Source organism: Gorilla gorilla, chromosome 3, assembly GCF_029281585.2.
Source record: "Gorilla gorilla gorilla isolate KB3781 chromosome 3, NHGRI_mGorGor1-v2.1_pri, whole genome shotgun sequence".
In the NCBI taxonomy this organism is placed as follows: Eukaryota; Metazoa; Chordata; class Mammalia; order Primates; family Hominidae; genus Gorilla; species Gorilla gorilla.
Window position 1 is genome coordinate 48,218,888 of NC_073227.2, and position 20,388 is coordinate 48,239,275.

Sequence of the window (20,388 nt, forward strand, 5' to 3'; positions counted from 1 at the left end):
CTCGGACTCCTGAGTAGCTGGGACTACAGGTGTGGTTGCCCAGCTAATTTTTGTAGAGATGGGATCTCACTATGTTGCCCAGGCTGGTCTCGAACTCCTAGGTTCCAGCAATGTTCCCTGCTCAGCCTCCCAAAGTGCTGACATTACAGGTGTGAGCCACCGCCACTGCACCTGGCCTCCCACAGAGGATTTTCTAGGAGATAATGTGCTCTTCAGAAGGCTCGAGGATCTCAGCTGGCAGATTGAGTTCTTACTGTGCATTAACAAATTGACACTTGGGTTCATGTGAAAGTCTTGTGAACTTGGTAATTGGGTGTCTATTGATAAGAATGCTCACCTTGTACCATCGATTCCCTCTACAACTATGCTGCAAGCACAGTCATCTGCTTTCACTTCTTTGAACATGCCAACCTCTTTCCCACCTCAGGGCCTTTGCACATACTATTTGCCTCTACATGGAATGTTCTTTCCTCCTTCTCATCCATTAGAGTGGCAGCAGTACTTTAGAATAATCAGAGGGGTTTAAAATAATATTGATGTCCGGTCCCAACCCAGCTCAATTAAACTCAAATCTTTGAGTGTGGGGCCGATGCACTGATAAAATAAAATAAAAGGCATGGAGTTGACTTTATCCTTATGGTCGGCAGGTATTTTGACCAAGCTATCACCGTGAGCAGTAGCATCAACAGTTAGTTATTCGGGATTTGGGGCACAGGGGGTTGTGACCACATCACAAAAGTTCAATTTGTTGGGTTAGGCGTTTAGCCATAACCTAAGTAGTTGCAGATGGTCTCTACACCTGGATTGCCCATTAGGACAAAACAAGTAAACTTGTGTTTTTAGGCAAATAATGAAACTCTGAGGAGTCTGAAAAAACAACTCATTACCAGGTAACTCCCAGCCCAGGTGCTCGTCCATACAGGGGTGAACGCACGGCAGGGGGCTGCTCGAACTCTCACTAAGCCTGCGTCTGTTCTTTGCAAAATATTTGATAGTTTTTAATGCAGCAAAGCGAAGCAGACAATCCACCTCTTGTTTTCCCCAAGGTGATGGGGGGAAAGTTCTAAGGTGTTGTTTCCTAAGCTCAAATTAACCAAGATTGGTCAGTGGCATGGACTTTTTTTTTTTTTTTTTTTGGTAATTTTACTTCCATGAGGAATCATTTGGACTCTTCAGTCTTCCTTTCTTCAGTTTTACGTAGGGCTTTGCTGGAGGAAAATGGGGCTAAGGGGGAGAGAAACATAGTCTCGGAGTGGGGTGGGGGATAAATTAAACGCAAACCCAGCGGTGAGGCAAAGGCCTTATTCTGCCTCTGATCTGGGGAAGTTTCATATTCTAATGGAGAGAAACGCACGTGCACACACACCCCCCTAAACCCACACAAATGAAACCCCCTCTGCGGAGAAGCCGGCTACAGGAAATTGACTTAGGCACAGGAACTTGCTAATCTCTTTTGTCACATTCGGATTGCTCCTGCTGCCTCACATACACTAACCCAACCATCTTGGGGTGGACTCCCTGCCAGCCCAACTGTTGTATTTTCAGTTCTTCCAGTGTGAATCAGTTAATATTCTCGGGAACGAGGGAGAGGTTGATCCTATGAGGAAATCAACCACAGTGAAAAGGCTTGGGCCGCTTTTGTTTTCACCTCCTTTTGTTGAACAAATTTGATTTCCGGAGTCAGTCATTTTACTGTCAAGAAATTTCTTCGGCATTCTGCAACAGGTAAGGATTTTGCTTCCTTTAAAGTATTTCTTTGGTGTCAAAAGAAATTTTTCTAATTTTATTTAGCTTTTACTCTAGGCCAAACATCGTAATGACTCTGATCTACCTGCTGTAAGGTGTAGAATCAATTTATAGGGGGATGGGGGTCGGGGGGGGTGAGTGTTGCTTTGATATTCACTGCCCCTCACCACAGTCCTAACAAGATTTTTGAAACATGAAAAGTTACAATAGTTGGCTTTTTGGTTTTCCAGATATTCTAGAGAATGCATATGCTTGTGACTGTGGCTGAGCTCAACTGTATGGGTAGTTTAAATACTACCCAAAGTTTGATGAAGTAAATCTAAAGATTCTCTAAGTTGTGCAAATATGAATTTTAAAGTTGTCTAGTTCAGAAAAGAAACAGAACCGAAGTCTAAATGATGTAGATTTCAATCTGGAGTTTCTAGCTTGTGTTTTTCACCTATTGCCAATGTTAATGCCCATTTCCCAAAAGTGCTCTATGATGTATAACATGTATTTTTTAATTAAATTTAATCTTTCTTCTGAGGTGGTTTCATTTGGAGATATGCTACGAGGTACCAGTCAGTAGCCTGAGTTGTAACTAAACAAAGTTTGAGAAATCACCGGTTTTAGGTGCTTTACTAAATGAAAGTTGCCATTGACGTATTCAAGCAGGCAACAAGTAGTTGTTGTCCCCTTATTGGTTCTAAGCTGGTGCCGTGGAGGATATAAGAGAAATATTTTAAAAATTCTACTTTGAAGGACCCTCTAATCTGGTAGTTGTGATAAGAAGTAAAATTTAGGAAGCAATGCAAGATGAGAATTCAGTGATGAGCGGGGCAGCACAGGCTTGAAGAGTTCTGTGAATTCCATGGAGGGGGCCTGGGGGCAAACTGGAGTTGTCGGGAAGATCTGGGCTTTGAAAGGATGCGAAGTGTCGGTAGAAGGAGAAGGGGCAGGTGATTTCAGACTGGGAGGACCTTGTGGGCAAAGGCACAAAGGCGAGACTGACCTGGAGATGATAAGGCCAGTTGAAGAGACACTGGAGAAGAGAAGACAGTCTGTTTTACACATTGCAGGAAATCAGATTAGACAGTTAGGGTGTGGACACAAAAGCGAGGACCTTGCAGGCACTGGGGAGAAGTGACCCCATTCAATAGTCCTTGGTCTCCTTCTGCCCTGCGGCTGTGCCTCCTCGGCTCTCACGGCACTAGCAGAATTCCATGTGAGAGGGAGCTTGTCGAGCGTGGCCTCTTCCCACTTGGGGCTGCTTTCTGCATCCCTGTGCCTGGCTGTGGGCCTCCATTTGCCCTCTACTGTCTTCCCTTAGGACATCATTTATGCAGAGAAAGGTTCGTGTGGCTCGGGGTACCAGTAAGACCTCCACCTCTGGTTTCTTCATTTTAAGGAGGCCCTTCAATTATCCAGGAATTAAAGTGGCCTTCCTCTTGGGAGAACGAGTTGGTCGATGAATGATAAGCAAGTCTGTATTCCTCAAAAGCCAGCCCCCAAATTCCATGAAATATGTGCTACTTTCTTTGCATGTCTAAATGAGATGGCACGGGTATGCTTCTGTTCTTTTTCTGGACGTTGTTTAGAGAGTCAGTAGATCATAATAATTCAGACACTTTTTTTCTGGACCATAAAATATCTGAACCCATATAATAACAAACATACAGCACGGTGAATAAGAACCCAACTTTTGAGCCAGATCACTTTGCATGGAATCCCCATTCTATCATTCTATCATTTCTGGGCTGTGGGAACCTCAGACAAGTTACTTAGCTTCTTCAATGCTCAGATTAAAAAAAAAATTCACAAAATAGCTCTAATAACAGTAATAATAACTGAAAATACCTACCTCAGAGGGTTGTTGTAGAGATCAAATGAGATAAAAATATGTAAAGCATGTAGCCTAGTGCCTGATTAAAAAAAAAATCTCTCAATAGATGCAACTCTTATGATTCTTATTAAGGACTTGGCTATTGCCACAAATGAAGGTGTTATGAGCCCTGGCTTAAGAGCAAGAAGCCTGCAAAGCTAACTCTCCTAATCCCAACATTCCTTTCCAGGGAAAGTAGGGTGACAGGTGGAGGCTGGGAATTAAGTTTTTTGAGCGCCAAATATGGACAAGGCACAGGGGTTGGGTGTTTTTCTAGTGAGAATACATATGAAAGAAGGAAAACCAACTTGGAAACCACTATTTTAAGCCGTTTGGTAACAGTTTCTCTAGCTTATGAGAGAGGTCCTCTGAGTATCCGCTGCATTACTTGTGGGCCTCCTTGGTTGACGTCGCTCTCTGAATGCTTGGGGTAGAATTCTAGAGGTGCTTTTCATTAGAGGCAGAGAGCATGACCTTTCTTCCTTGCCCAGTTTAAATTAAATTATTTTATCTTACAATGTGTTAATTTTAGTGCTAGCAAGGCACAGCTAAAATTCCATTTCTACTTAGGAGTGGGGATCATTGTGGCAGTGAGTGCTTATTTGGGTTTGGGATGCTTGGATCTGGGTGAAAGCCAGGATTAAAAAGCATCCTGCTTCCCCATTCCACTCTCTAGGTTATAAATATTTTTTTGGATTAAAAGCCTCCTTTAAAAAAATGCAAATCCACCTGGCATGTGGATGTGCCACATGTAATTGTGCACATGTAATTGTGCAGGGGATTCCTAATTATGTGTGCAGATGACGTGAGTCAAACGGTGATAGTGTTCCTTCTAGAGTCCCACTGGTGTCCTAAGGGAGGAGACTCTGGAGCTTTGTGTATGAAAAGGGATGGGCACAAGTCAGGATGGGGTGCACAGGTGGAGGCTGGGAGGCAGCATGACAGTGTGGGGGCTGGGGTGGGCTGTGAGAGCAAGGAGGGTGTCAGAGATGGAAAGGATGACCCCAGCGGGGTGGAAGGGTGCCAGAAACTTAGGGCTCCTCTGTGAGCTCTTTAGCCATTTGACTCTAGCAACTGCTTGAATGCCCTGAACAACCTTTTGACAACTTGCACAAGAAGTTGTCATACTGTTCCCTGGATGTGGACAGTTGTTCAGAGACCACGATCATGTGTCTGGTGTCTCAGTGTGGAATAGTGGTTTCTAAAGCTGGCTGGACAGCAAAACCACTTGGGGAGAAGCTGGCTGGACAGCAAAACCACTTGGGGAGCTTTTAAGAAACTGAAATTCCATGTCTCATACCCCAGCCCTCACGTGAGGTCCAGGGATCTGTGTGATTAAAAAATACAAGCCCCAAAACAACTTGGAAAGTGGTCGTTTTACAGGTGGGGATTTAAGAACCAAGAATCCAGAACTCTCCTACCAGGGCCCCAGAAACCGTAAGTTGAATAAGTGCTGAAATGAGGCAAATTGATCTACTCTCTATTGTGATTAATATCTTCACACAGAAAGTATTTTCCTTTGTTTTGAGTTTATTCCTTGAGATGAGTTATCGGGAGTGGGGTGACTGGGTCAAGGATGTGAGGATGTTTAGCTCAGTCATACCCGCATTTTAAACATACGGTGCCACTAATTTCAAAACCAAAGTGTTGTATACATGTAGAAGCTATATATTATTCCGGGGCAGCCCAAAGAGGGGATGTTGCTTTCAAGCGAAAGCACCAAATCACATTCTTTTCTGGTAAAATAGAATACTAATGAATTGCTTTTGGAAGAAATTTCCAGAGCATTACTGAATGTTCAAGTGCTTCTTAGAGCATAAGTTGAACCTTTCTTATCTCTGCACTCAGTTTCTCGTAAAATTGAAGTCACAGTGACCTCTTCCCCATTTCGTAGAAAAGAAACCCAAGGAAGAGAGTGGTTAAGAAACAGAAGATACGGTTCTCATCACATTTGCCTGAGAACTACGTATAGTCATCCATTCAGTGCCTCGTTAAGTAAATAAATGATTGAATCATTTGTACACATGACCTCATGGAAAAAAGCACGGTAAAATGAATGCTTGAGGGTGGGTAGACAGAATTATTCAACCCAGACAGGCGTTAGATGTTCACTCTATCCCCCCCCTTTTTTTTGCATTAGGTTTTATTCATTATTTGCATCATCTATGGACCTAAAAGCATGCTCATTGTCACACAGATGGGAACAGGGTGAATTCTCAATGATTTCAATGAAAAAAAAAAAAAGATGTGCTGTTGCAAAATATCAAGGGAGATGTTTACAGTGGTGTTCTAGAACAGGCTTGCTCGCAAGTGCTGATTGTAATATTTTCAGAAATTTTCCAAGGCAGTGAAGTTATTGACTTCTCTTTATCTGTGTGATGGAAATGCTATATAATATTGTGCTATCTGAGCATCTCTTTTCAATTCTGCATTCAGCGATGTCGTGATGGTGGCTTGAAATTGGCTATGGTAAAAGTACACTGTGAAAATCAGCAAACACAATAAATCAGGCTCCCCACCTTTTTTTTTTTCGGGGCAGGGGGCAAGCATGTTGTTAAACGTTTACTAGCATACTACTGAGGAACTGTGTAAAATACAAATATGGCAATTTGACGATATGTATCAAGAGCCATTAAAGTGTTCATACACTTTGATCCATTCATTCCACCCCTGGAAATTTATTCTGAATAAATAATTCAAAGAAAAAAGAAGTAATATGCATGAACATATTCACTGTATTATCATTTATAGCAGCAAAATCTGAAAATACCCTAAACACTAAGCAATAGGAGTTCTGGCAACATTAACTCCATGAGTTTTTTTTTTTTTTTTTTTAAGACAGGGTCTTGTTTTGTCACCCAGGCTGGAGTGCAGTGTGTAATCACAGCTCACTGCAGCCTTGACCTCCTGTGCTCATTTGATCCTCCTGCCTTAGCCTCCCAAGTAGCTGGGACCACAGGCGTGTGCCACCACACTTGGCTAACTTTTTTTTGTAGAGACGGGGTCTCACTTTGTTGCCCAGGCTGGTCTCCATCTCCTGGGATCAAGTGATCCTCCTGCCTTGACTTCCCAAAGTGCTAGGATTACAGGCACGTCACTGTGCACAGCCCATGAGTTCTTTTAAAGTCATTAAAAATCATAGTTATGATGGTTATGAAAATATATTTGATATGATGTTAGGTTAGAAAATCAGAATTAAAAATTTTAATTACATTCTGATTTTGTTATGAATAAGAATTAAATGTGAGCCGTAAAAAAATGACAGCATTTGGTATGTTAGAATGGTGAAATAGTAGAATTTGTTTTTTATTTTGTTTATTGTAGTTGTGGTGTGTGTTCATTTAAGAAATTTGGAGAACACCTGTTAATAAGTGATCTTGAGTAGTTTTAACATTTAGGAGGAAGGCTATGAGTTTTGTGAACCACATGGGACTTTACCTTTAACCGATAGATGTTACTGTGAATCCCTGGGCAGGGTATTGTAAAGGGAGTCTGGAGCTAGGCAGTGTGAGCTGTGGATGCTAAAGGGGTTTCTTTAGAGCAGCTTAAGGAGGAGGAAGAAGTAAGTAACTGTGTCCTGAGGACTTGCTAAAAGTAGACTGCAAGGACTGAGAAATAGCCCAGAGAAAAGCTACCATCAAAGGCCAGAGAGACAGGGGAGAGAAGGTTTCTTAGGAAGAGACAAGGAGATGCTGATCTCAGAGGTGAACAAGATGGATAAGAAAATAACTCCATTTTGACCTGAAAAAAATAGGGGCTGAAACCAGAAAGGAAATGATTTTTGTAGAGCAATGGTTCTCAAGTTTTATTTATTTATTTATTTTTAGTTTTTTAAAAAATTTTTTATTTTTTGAGATGGAGTCTCGCTCTGTTGCCCAGGCTGGAGTGCAGTGGCATGATCTCGGCTCACTGCAAGCTCCGCTTCCCGGGTTCATGCCATTCTCCTGCCTCAGCCTCCGGAGTAGCTGGGAATACAGGTGCCCGCCACCATGCCCAGCTAATTATTTTGTATTTTTAGTTGAGACGGAGTTTCACCGTGTTAGCCAGGATGGTCTCGATCTCCTGACCTTGTGATCCGCCCGCCTCGGCCTCCCAAAGTGCTGGGATTACAGGTGTGAGCCACCACGCCCGGCCAGTTCTCAAGTTTTGGTGTGTTTAAGAATCACCTGGATGAGTGCGGGAAAAGTTAACTAATTTAGCATCCAGGTTCCATCTCCATGCATTCTGATACGGTTGGTCTAGAGGTTGGCAGGAATATGCATTTTTAACAAATCCTCCCACCCTATGAAGACTCTGATGTGAATTGCCTGCAGATTACACTTTGAGAAACACTAGTGGAATAAATGCAACAGTTTGGTTTTGTCCAGGGAAGGTATATCTGTGAGTGTGTGTGTGTGTGAGAGTGTGTGTGTGTGTTGAGGGTGAAGGTGTTACTTAAAGGCTCAGAATTGAAGGACTTATAATGTAAAAGGGGAATGAAAACAGAGAAAGCCCAGAGGGACAAGTTATTTATTTGTTATAGAAACAAACAGCAAAAACCAGGAAGCTGTACTTACGATATTCCTTAAAGGAATATAGTTTGTGGCACAAAATCCTCTTCCACAGTTAAACAATTTTGTCCAGCACTTGAACCAATTAAAAGTAGCTGTGACTAGGGAAACTATGAGCACAGAGAAAGATGGTCATGGGGAGAGTCTGGGACCCATAAACATTCTATTTCAGGCCATCGAGCGGTGGTTATTAAACCCGTGGTAGAATATGGGAGTGCTACGGACAGAAAATACTCTGGACCTTACTGTATGATAACATTATGTTAAAGAAGAAAAGAAAGTATATTTTTTGATGAAATGTAGTATTTTATATACAGAACTCAGCACTCAAATTAGTAATAACAATTAGACTTATGCCACGACAACATTATATCACAAAATAAACATATGAAAGTGAATGACATCGCAGTAGCCACGGTTCTGAGATTATCTGCTTCACCTGGCTTTGGAAGTTTAGTGATTGTAATAGCTTTCAAATAGCCTTCAATGTCTCGTGCTCTTCTTACAGTGGAGATGATTCTTTTACTTTAATCACATTCCCCATCGTCAGGGCCTCTAATCTCTTGAGACATGATGTGGTAAATCAAGGATAAGTTAACAACCCATCTTAACACTGGAGGCGCAACTCACAGGGTCTGTTGGATGTGCAAGGGTCTAACGCCTGAAATCAGACCTCTTTCTACAAGCACGCGCTGACTATTCTATTCCCCACCTAACAGGGTTTTTCATGGACTGATTGGCTTGTGCTTTGGAGCAATGTTTCCTAATCACTATTTTTGGTCACAGATTCGTTTGACAATGTGATGAGAGCCAAAGACTTTCTCATACAGGGACATGAACATTTGCTGCACAGTCCTAGGGGATAGAAGGACCCTCTAAAACCCATTCATGGACTCTCAGGGATCTAGAGGCCTCATGTGAGGAGCTCTGGCCTCAGCAGAGGGAGCATTGCGGAGGAAGTTCTGGTTATTACTGACATGAGATTAAGCCTCTAAAGACAGAAATGCTGCTTCTCCAATTGATGGCTGAAATGAGGGTAAGATGGCAGATACATGTGTAGTTTTATAGCAGCAGATCCTTACAATGAGTAGCATGTGGGGCTAGAGTTGTTTCCCTTCAGATAACATATGATTAATGCTCTAAATCCTTAGTTCTGAATTCTCTCATGTGAAGCCAGGGTCGGTTCCCATTTGGGAAAGCAGTCTCTCAAGATGCCACTTTAATGTCTTACTTATCAGCTCGTGATGCCTTGGGTGGCACAAGAAATGCAGGCAGGGCCGGGCGAGGTGGCTCACACCTGTAATCCCAGCACTTTGGGAGGCCGAGGCAGGCAGATCATCCGAGGTCAGGAGTTCGAAATCAGCCTGGCCAACATGGCAAAGCCCCAGCTCTACTAAAAATACAAAATTAGCTGGGCGTGGTGGCACATGAGCCTGTAATCCTAGCTACTCCGGAGGCTGAGGCAGGAGAATCGCTTGAATCCAGGAGACAGAGGTTTCAGTGAGCCAAGATCGCGTCACTGCACTGCAGTCTGGGCAACAAAGTGAGACTCAGTTTACAAGAAAAAGAAATGCAGGCAGGTTGTAAGCACTGATCTGGCCAACTCTAGAGTGTAGTGAGTAGTGTGGGGTCAGCTGATGCCCCTAAGCAACGTACTGGATACCCAGCCCAGCTGCTTTTAGGGTGAAAGGCATTAGCATTAGCCGGTGGGTAAAGTGCTCGCTTCTGGGTGTAAGATGTAGTTGTCTTATCTGAAGCTGAACATCTGGTTGGGCTTTGATAACTTTGAAGATAGTTCTTTTCCTGTGTAGCCTTTTGATCACAGAAGCCCGGTTGGTCATCTTCTATTAGTGGGTATCTGACCTGCAATTTGGGGAACTGAGTGTTTTCAGCTGAAAGCTCAGGGCTTTGTTCATTTCCTGTCCTCCCAGACTGTGGTATCAGGCAGGGTATGGAGACTTACCCCAAACCCGTCTGTTTAAATTAGCCAACCCTACTGGAAGTGGTAAGATGAGGCCACATTCTCATGTCACAGTCATACAGTGGATTGACACTGGATGAGAAAGAGAAACACACTTCATCTTCATCCCTCCGGAGAAAAAGAATGTGAAATTGACTAGATACATGGTGAGTCAAGGTTCTCTTGGTGTGGGATAGCATAAAAATTGGAAATCTGTCTTTGAGATAGAAAGGGAAAATCTATAACAAATATGTTCCTGTAATCAGTGTGCCTTAACGTCTATAACCATTTTAATTATTGCACATCCATGACTACATTTCTTGTAAGTTTCAATATCTATTTTAATAATAATATTGCATCATACAGTCACAGCCCTCAAAACACAAATATTCCATGCACACCAAAGACTGGTAGCAAAGTCTCTACTCCTCTTACCTCCTGGAGATTATTTTCCTCTGCCAGGTCATTATGTCTAGCAACCTAGTTGCCCATGCAGAGAATGGACTGGCACACATCTCTTCCTTGGCTCTTTTCCTTTCTTTCAGGCAGGACCCCTACTTTTAATTTGTCTTCCCTCCAGGTCCAGCTGTCACCTTCTTGAGAGACTCTAAATATACAACCCTTACTATGAACCTTTTTCTCCCTTTCTTGCATCTTTTTTTCTCAGTTGCCACAAAAAATTCTTCTGGTCTTTGTTCCAGTTTTGAGCTGAAAATGATCCCAACTGTGGCTGAGAAGCATAAGAATGCCTGTAATTATTCCTTCTAACAAGGAAAAGGAAACTCAATATATTTAGAGTCAAATTTAAATGATGTAAAATCAATTACAAAAACCTTTAAGGGGCCTAAAAGTCCCCTTTGGTATACTTTTTCTTCATAAAACCTGATTTTCCTCAAGCTCTACTCTTTGGGCAGTAACTTGCTGAAATTTATATCAATAGTAGTTTTTCTCTGTCTTCTTCATGTGATAAGGAAGTAGGAGAGAGGGTTGGAGGCATGTACAGGAAATAGGAGGGGAAAAGCCAGAAAAACCCTTACTTATTGACAATACCACAATTTCCTATATATGCCAAAACAATATTGTCACTATATTGCTAAACACAGAATATCCGGCAATATCAGAGAAATATCTATAATAATTTCTACTTTAAAAATATAATAGTAATGGATATTTGTTGTAGCAAATATGGCATATGCCTTTTAGGTTAAATATACTTGTATACATCTTATTTGTAAGTGTTTATGTATTAAAATTGCCATCAGGCTGGGTGCAGTGGCTCATACCTGTAATCCCAGCACTTTGGGAGGCTGAAGTGGGCGGATCACGAGGTCAGGAGTTCAAGACCAGCCTGGCCAAGATGGTGAAACCCTGTCTCTTCTAAAACTACAAAAATTAGCCAGGCATGGTGGCAGGCACGTGTAATCCCAGCTACTCAGGAGGCTGAGGCAGGGAATTGCTTGAACCTGGGAGGCAGAGTTTGCAGTGAGCAGAGATCGTGCCACTGCACTCCAGCCCAGACAACAGACTGAGACTCGATCTCAAAAAAAAAAAAAAAGCCATCATCCCAGTGTTTTTCCTCCACGATGTGCAAAATCTATAGAAAGAAGCATAAACATTGCTTCCTAATGTGATAGAAATACAGCTAATAATTGTAGGATCATTTGAATTAACAAAAGGCAACTATGAGTATTTTTTCTGAGTCCTATAGCTAACTTTCCTTTTTTTTCATCCTCTACATTTCAGGAAAAGCAATTGAAATGTAGATTGTGGCAGTGTTTCTATTACATTCTAGAGCTATGAAAACACATGGATGGTTTCAGGATGCAGCAGGAGGGTTCTACGTAAAATGTCGGTCCAGAGTTCAAACCCCAAACTAATAGTTTTGGATTTCCCCAAGTACTACCCACTTAATATGTCACCAGGAAAGACCCATCACACACATATATGGAAGGAAAAATTAAAGTTTCTCCTCCAGCAGGGGCTAGATGCTTGTGGTTTCTGTTTAAAAACTAGATGGTGGCCGGGCACCGTGGCTCACGCCTGTAATCCCGGCACTTTGGGAGGCCAAGGCGAATGGATTACCTGAGGTCAGGAGTTCGAGACCAGCCTGGCCAACATAGTGAAACCTGGTCTCTACTAAAAATACAAAAATTAGCCGGGCGTGGTTGCTCACACCTGTAATCCCAGCTACATGGGAGGCTGAGGCACAGAATTGCTTGAATCCAGGAGGCGGAGGTTGCAGTGAGCTGAGATCATGCCACTGCACTCCAGCCTGGGCAACAGAGTGAGACTTGGTCTCAAAAAACAAACAAATAAATAAATGAATAAATAAATAATTAAAAAAAACTAGATGGTACAATTGTGTTAAAAAAAAATCACCAGCGTTTTCAGCCTATGTTTATATCTACTTTTTTCTGGACCTGTGACCAACCAACCTTATAAAATTATATTATCTTCCAGCTTCCTCTGATTTACTTGTCCTTTCTTTGGAGGACTAAAATGATCATACTCTTTTTATTTCCCTACAATCACTTGAGCTATTTGGAATTTAAATGTTAGTGCTCCTTCCTTTATAAATTTGGTCGTGATTGGTTTTATTTCTCAACAGGTACGTAGCTCATTATTTTATCCATTAATTATAGTTACTTTTTGTTTCCTTTGCCAATTTTGGGAGTGCTTAACAACTCTTAAGAACTGTTTCATTAACAAATTAGTAACCAATGTAAAATGCAGAATAAATAACAAGTTCAGTTGCCTTTATAGTCTTTAAGGTTTGCTTAGAAACTTTTAAATTATAATCAAGTTTTTTCTTTTCCTACAAAATATTGGCCAAAGTACAATTTATAAACAATATCATCAGCCAGTCAGGAAAACGAGCTAAATATTCCTTCTTCTCTCCACTTAATATGCTCTGTTCTCAATTATTATTTTGAATTTTTTTAGGAGGCTTTCGAAAGGCCTTTTTTCAGGAAAATTGTGAGTTTTGGGCAGCAACATGAATGATCAGCTTTAAATTGTTCACAGTCTTTGACCATGTTTAAGAATTATTCCTAAGACAACAATGCAAGGTGTTTTATTATAAAAGCAAGACTTCTCAACACAACGGTGTCTGCTAATAACAGAGAAACCAAGAAACAACTTAAAATGCCCAACAGAAATGTATGAGGTGATAAAGGTGACAAAGTGAGACCCTGTCTCAAAAAAATATATATATTTGTATTTATAATATAAAAAGGCCTATATATGTATTCTTATACATGAATTCAGAATATGGAGGTAAATAAATATGTTAGAAATTATCTAGTGTGTGATAAGATTACATGATTTAAAATGTTTTTCATTTTTTCCTGTCTTTTTTATGAGTAGCATATATTGTTTGTATATAAAAAAGGCCAATAATCCTTATTAAAAGAATGTCAGTTTTTGGTGTGAGGTTAATAAAGAAATTAGTTTAAATGATTCTGACATAAGAGTTTTTTTTTGACATTTTGAAAGAAACCTAATGCTTTGAAAGCCCTAAGTCTATAATTAAATTGTATCTAATAAAATTTAGAGGCTCTTTAGATTTAGAGGGATGTTGAGTTTCTCAAAGCATAGAAAACGACTTTTAGTGAGAGATGTTGGAATTATCAGTTAAGTTTGTGAGTGGTTTCTGTTTTTAAAATATGAGATAATTAGCATTAGCTAGCATCAGGCTTTAAGCAAAATATAAAATATTCAAGTGATGAATACAGATGATTATTTCTACATTTTAACCTGTAAAAAGGTTCCCAAAGAGATTTTTTTTCTTTTTTCTTTTAGTAAGACAGGATGTCACTCTGTTGCCCAGGCTAGAGTGCAGTGGCACGATCATGGCTCACTGCACCTTCCACCTCCTGGGCTCAGGTGATTCTCCCACCTCAGCCTCCCGAATTGCTGGGACTACAGGAATGCACCACCATGCCGGCTAAGTTTTGTATTTTTTTGTAGAGATGGGGTTTCACCATGTTGCCCAGACTGGTCTTGAATTCTTCAAGCAAATTCACCCACCTCGGCCTCCCAAAGTGCTGGGATTACAGGCCTGAGCCATGGCGCCCAGTCAAGAGATCCTTTAAGAAGCACATTTTCCTTATGCATCTTAAATATTCAATTAGAAAAGAATTGACTTTCAAATATTTTGAAAGACATCTTCTAGGTAAATCATAAATATATTCATTCTGTGTAAAGTAGGAAAATAAAGGAAAATTACCTTGTATCTTTTCATGGCCATTTCTCTACACAGTAATACCAAATATCTAAAAGTTTGTTAATTCAAAATGCCAAATATTAGTTGGAATATCATATAACTCTTTGAAAAGTTGATTCGTTTAGTGAAAAAGACTTTTCCTCTTAAACGGAGTGAAATCTCTTGTCTGATTTGTGTAATATTCCTGATTACATTGTGTGCGTGTGTGTGTGTGTGTGTGTGTGTGTGTGTCTGTGTGTTTCTGTGCTTCTTTCCGGCTTGGTTTAACAATAATTCACGATCATAAGAGGGCAGCTATTGCTTGTAATCAACCCAGCTGATCGATTAACAATGCTTTGTATAACAATTGTATAATTGAAAGTGATACAATACCTACCAACGGGGACTTAAAGCAACCAGGATTCATTTCTCCACGTAACAGGAAGTTCGGAGGTCTGCGTTTCCGGCCCTGGGCCAATGGCTCAATGAGACTGCCTGCCATTTCGTTGTCTGTCGTCATGGCTGCACGATGATTGCTGCAGCTTCTAGCCATGTACTCCATTCAAGACGCACGGGAAGGTTGGGGTGGAAAGGAGGATGAGTTGGCAGTGGCTGTCTCATTTTCCAGGAAACCAAGAATTTTCCCGGAGGCCTCCCAGATATCAGCTTCCGTGTCATTGGTAGAACTAGGTTACACAGCCACTCCAGCTGCCGTGAAGGTGGGAAACAGGAAATAGACTTATTATTAACAATTCCCTTAGACCATACATTCCTAACAGGCACGGTGGGTGGGTGTGGGGAACATGGTGGAGAATAGGGTGGGGGTTGTGGTGGGGCGTAGATGGGGTGGTGCTGTTGATATCATCCCTTAAGGGAAGGATATTGCTTTTGTGGGAGGGAAAAGGCAGGAAAAATATCTCACTCTATATGTATAAAGCATAGTTATACATACAGCATATATGCAGACATATAATTTGTCTATGGTATTAAAATTTCATGGATGGGGCAATTAGGAAAAAAGCGTCTAAAAATGCTCTTAGGGAGATGATGTTGAAAAAAAGTTGAGAAATACTGGGCTAGACCAAACATGATCCATTGCCTGAAGCTTACGTATTATCTATTACTGATGACAAAGAGGCACAGGTATGGAGTGGAAAACTAACAATGCATGCCATAGAGAATGTCATACATTAAATTAATGAACAGCTTACTTTATGTTGTAATTGTTGTTGGTCTTCTCTCATTGTACTGTAAACATCTTAAAAGTGGGAACTGTGTCTTATTTCGATGTATATCTTTGTATATTAGCACACTTTTCCTCAAGAGGTATGTTTTGTAAGTTGAATGGAACAAACAACATTTCATTTAACATATACTTTATTTCTATTTTTTTAAAATTTTATTTATTTATTTATTTTGAGACAGCCTCTCTCTTTGTCACCGAGGCCAGAGTGCAGTGGTGCAATCTCAGCTCACTGCAACCTCTGCCTCCTGGGCTCAAGCGATTCTCATGCCTCAGCCTCACAAGTAGCTGGGATTACAGACATGTACCACCATGCCTGGCTAATTTTTTTTTTTGTATTTTTAGCAGAGATGGGCTTTCACTATGTTGGCCAGGTTGGTCTTGAACTCCCGGCCTCAAGTGATCCGCCTGCCTCGGCCTCCCACAGTGTAATGTTGATTATTTTTAATGGCAAAAATGAAGTGATGCAGGAAGACATTTAAGCGTCATAGGGGATGTCTTGGGGGTAGTTTCACTGGATTTTTAGCGAGCTGTTTGATTGCTCTTATGTGGATGGTACAAAGACCAAAAGAGGTTTTGCAAACAGTGGAGTCATAAATGATTGTTCATGAGATAATTAGTTCTGATAGTTCCGTTAGTTTGTTTGTAAGAGATGAAAAGGAAATAAAATGGAAAAAGAAGATTTGTTTTGTTCTGTTTTACTTTTTAGCTGGATTGTTTTTTCTGTGCCTAAGCTGCTTCAGTTGTAAAATGGGGATTATAATGTCAAAATCCTTCATTCTTGAATTGTGATGGTCAAATGAAAAGCTGTCTGAGAAAGCTGCCCCGAGCTGTCTAACAGTATTCCTCCAGCTGGACTATGCTTCTGAGTCATCCGATGCTTTAAAAATACAGCTTCCCAGGAAAACATTGTAAACAACTCCCAGGGTACATAATGATTTAGATGATTAAATTTGGAGGCTGCCCTGACTTCACTACCCTGGGCCTCAACTGCTTTATAAATTATGAATAGAGATACTTCCTAGAACTGTAGGGTGGATAGCAAATGAAGCGAATTAACTGCCAAATCCTTCCTTAACATCTTCGTTATGATCAATATTATGAACCTAGGCAATCTTCATCCATACATTGGACACTTGACCTTGGGATGGATTAGACTTCCTCAGTTTACTTCGTCCTCTGTGCAAAATCTAGAATTTTGCCAGCCTGTCGTCAGAGTGCAACACGTTTGAGGGATTATTGCATGATTGATATTGTTGAGAGTTCAGATTAATGTCACTTCAGATAATCCACAGATGACATGGAAAACTGGTGGGCTACCAGTGCTATTTGAAGTCAACGAGGGCTTGCACTTAGCTGGGAATGGGCGAGAGAATAGGATTAATGCCTAGTAAGATATATCTTCCGATCCTCACCTCTCTTTTGTATATAGGTGATTTTTTAAAAAACTTCCTTCTCCTCCAATCAAAACTGGCTTTGAGGAAAGAATGGGACTGGATGCACATTTGTGTAAACGTGCTAATGGTAAAAAAAAGTCTTTACCTTTCAGGGATATTTGCATTTCAACAAAGTACCAAACCTCAAGAGAAAGGGCTGCTCCAAGGATGGAAGATATATTTGGTAGGGAGAGGACTTTTTATCACCCTTGATTCACTCCATGTAGGCAGGGACCTTCTGGTAAGATGCTCCCTGAAGGGGACTTGTTGGATGCTGGCCGTGCCAGCTGGCTGAAACCCCGAGGGTCAGACTTCCTTGCAGGGGATCCTTATCATGGGGATGGCAGCCACTGCTGATAGATTGGGGAACTGCTTCCTTTGCCGTCTCCCTATAGGGAAGGTTCCCCTAAACTGAGTCTCTAATAATCTCAGAGCGAGACATGTGCTGTGGGGATCTTATCATCTTATTAGATTTTTCTAAACTATAGTCCTTCTTAGAAGTGAGAGGCCCGGAACACTCTACTTTATGCAGGAATAGCAGTGATGACTCATGGTTGGGAAGACACTAGAATTCAGCCAGGAGAATATCATTGAAAGAGGGAGAAGGGAAAACAGACTTTTTGTGTGGTACAAAAACAAAACCCTCTGTATCATTATGTGAACAACGGTGCAAAAAAGAGGAGACACAGTTTATCCATAGGTAGCTAACTATGATAGTGAAAGTTGCCTTGAACCTTGTTTTAGAAAAATGGCAAGTGTGGGTCTCACTCTTCTAGTTCCTGACTTCTCTCTCTCTCTCTCGTTTCTCTTTTCTCTCTCTCTCTCTCTCTCTCTCACACACACACACACACACACCCATCTTGGGCCAGGTTTGTAAAGCCTCATGGGAAATGGAACACATAAGAGTCTGCTGGGAGGTTTTAACATTTAATTTTAGTCAGATTTAGTAAGATTTCTTCATACAAAACAAAACAAAAATTCTCTAAAAAAAATCCTTGTTAGGGTCTGGTTAAGACAACTAATAACAACAGATGTGAGTGCATAGTTCCTAGTTACCAAAGAATCGCTCTGGTGAGAGAGGAGTGGAGGCAAAAATTCCAGATGGTACCCGGGTAGCGATTGCACTCAGCTGGGTCATCCTAGGACAGCTGCCCTAGACTGCTGCTCCTGAGCCTCTCCATTGTAATTTTCCTTCTTCTAGTTCCTTTTTAAAAATTTTTCTTTTTTGTCGAGATAGAGTCTTGCTCTGTCTCCCAGGCTGGAGTGCAGTGTCATGATCCCCATTCACTGCAACTTCCGCCTCCCAGGTTTAAGTGATTCTCCTGCTCAGCCTCCTGAGTAGCTGGGATTACAGGCATGTGCCACCACGCCCGCCTAATTTTTGTATTTTTAGTGGAGACAGGGTTTCACCATGTTGGCCAGACTGCTCTCAAACTCCTGTGCTCAAGTGATCTGCCCGCCTCAGCTTCCCAAAGTGTTGGGATTACAGGTGTGAGCCACTGTGCCTGGCCTAGTTCCTTTGTTTTAAAAGCTTAAATGCATGAAGCATACAGTACTGTGAAGACTTGCTTGATGTGATGCAGGTTCCTTAATCTCCTCCTTTGCTATTTGGTTTGCAGATGGTGGTACGGGTGGCACTTTGGGGATGGCGGGGCAGAAGGAAGCTTTCTAATGAATGTTTGCACAGTATACGAGAAGGTTACAAGATATGGGCATCATGCACAGGTGGCGAGGTGGTTAGAGAAAGGTAGATGGTGTTTGGGGATTACCCTCTGGTACATTTCAATTCACTTTGGGGTTATGAGATTTCAGAAGGTTAGCTAATGCTCACGTCCTGGGGTGGGCTGTTTTGTATTTCTTTGTTGTCTCTTTTTTATTTTTTAGAGACAGAGTTTTACTATATTGCCCAGGCTGGTCTCGGACTCCTGGCCTCAAGCGATCCTCCCACCTCAGCCCTCAGCCTCCGAGTTACAATTGTCTCTTGAAAGTAATTTCAGGTAGGCTTGGGGCTACCAAGGCAAGCCTAGGGAAGCCCACTACATGAAGAGGATTAGAGTCCTCTGGAGAAGTTGGATTCATATGAAGAGATACTAATCAGAAAGTTGGGAGTTAGTCATCCATGGAAAACAGGCATGTTTGAGAATCATATTCTGGCAGTGCCCATCCATGCATTATCAGTGGAGAGAGAACCTTGGCTAATGGACTTCCCCAGTTTTGATCCCATGGATAAGACCATGGGGGAGAAGGTAAGGCTTAGGCTAATGCATATTCTTGGATCATTCAGTCACCTCCTTCCACTCTGAGTCCCTGTTGACCAGGGAATGTCTTGGTGTCATAGCTTGGCTTTCCAATGGCTCTCCCCGTGGGGAAAGAATACACAGGCTGTGTTGATGGTATTCTAGTCCTCACAAGAGCTGCGTTTCTCATGGTCAGCAAATGAATTGGCATCCCGATATATAAGCAAATCTTGTGACCTTGGTTAAAGTGAGTTTCACTCTGTAAAGTCATATACTTTCTTGTTAGTTGAGGGAATCAGATTTCTGAGGGTAAGAGGTGAAGCCAAGAACCATGGCAAATTCATTACCTTGATAAAAACTACCCGGTAAGGCTGCCCATTTTCTTTCAAACTGCAACACCGTATGTCCAGTGAGGTTCCTCTTACGAGACATCAGGGGTATCAGGAGTGGGTGCCAAGCTGGAGTCCTGAGAATGAGGGAAATAAGAGACCATGAGTTTTGAGCACCACAGCAATTTCTCTTCTCCTTTTGTCCCTCTTGCTTTAGGTAGTAATGCATGCCTTAAGATAATAAAAGGTCTGTCTTTGTGGGCTCTTCATTGCCATAGAAAAATGATTGGTATGAGTTTCCCAAGGCCTCGGATAAAAATATTTCTTCAGAGAGGGTTTTGAAAACTTACGCCAGTTACCTGGGTGGACTCCAATCTTTCAAGCACTGTGTGTCTTTTCCTGGTCCTCCCTTGCACCCTCCTTCCTTTCCTTCCTTCTCTAAACAGAGTCTAAGGTAATGAACCTCTCCAGTTTCTTGGGATAGGGAAGGGGGTGGAATTACTTCTGACTCACCCTTACCCTTATGGTGTACCCTTTGGGGTTCTGGCTAAAATATATGTATTGGGAAGTGGGACGCAGTGGCTCACGCCTGTAATCCCAGCACTTTGGGAGGCCAAGGCGGGTGGATCACTTGAGGTCAAGAGTTCAAGACCAGCCTGGCCAACACCCATCTCTACTAAAAATGCAAAAATTAGCCTGGCATGGTGGTGCATGCCTGTAATCCCAGCTACTCAGGAGACTGAGGCATGAGAATCGCTTGAACCTGGGAGGTGGAGAGGGTGGTGAGCCAAAATCACGCCACTATAGTCCAGCCTGGGTGAC

The 20,388-nt window shown here is 41.7% G+C and overlaps 1 protein-coding gene across 2 annotated transcripts in view; it reads left to right on the plus strand.

The window, feature by feature from the left end:
* Positions 1-1,455: 1,455 nt before the first annotated feature.
* The window catches only part of RHOH (ras homolog family member H), a 49,971-nt gene continuing 31,038 nt past the window's right edge, over positions 1,456-20,388 (plus strand). The window contains exon 1 of one of the 2 annotated variants that reach the window (XM_004038578.5): positions 1,456-1,725. The gene's annotated coding sequence lies outside the window, so the exon portion shown is untranslated. Of the gene's footprint in view, positions 1,726-14,894; positions 15,041-20,388 lie in introns of those variants that run through there. The other variant, XM_055384818.2, reaches the window with a different exon arrangement.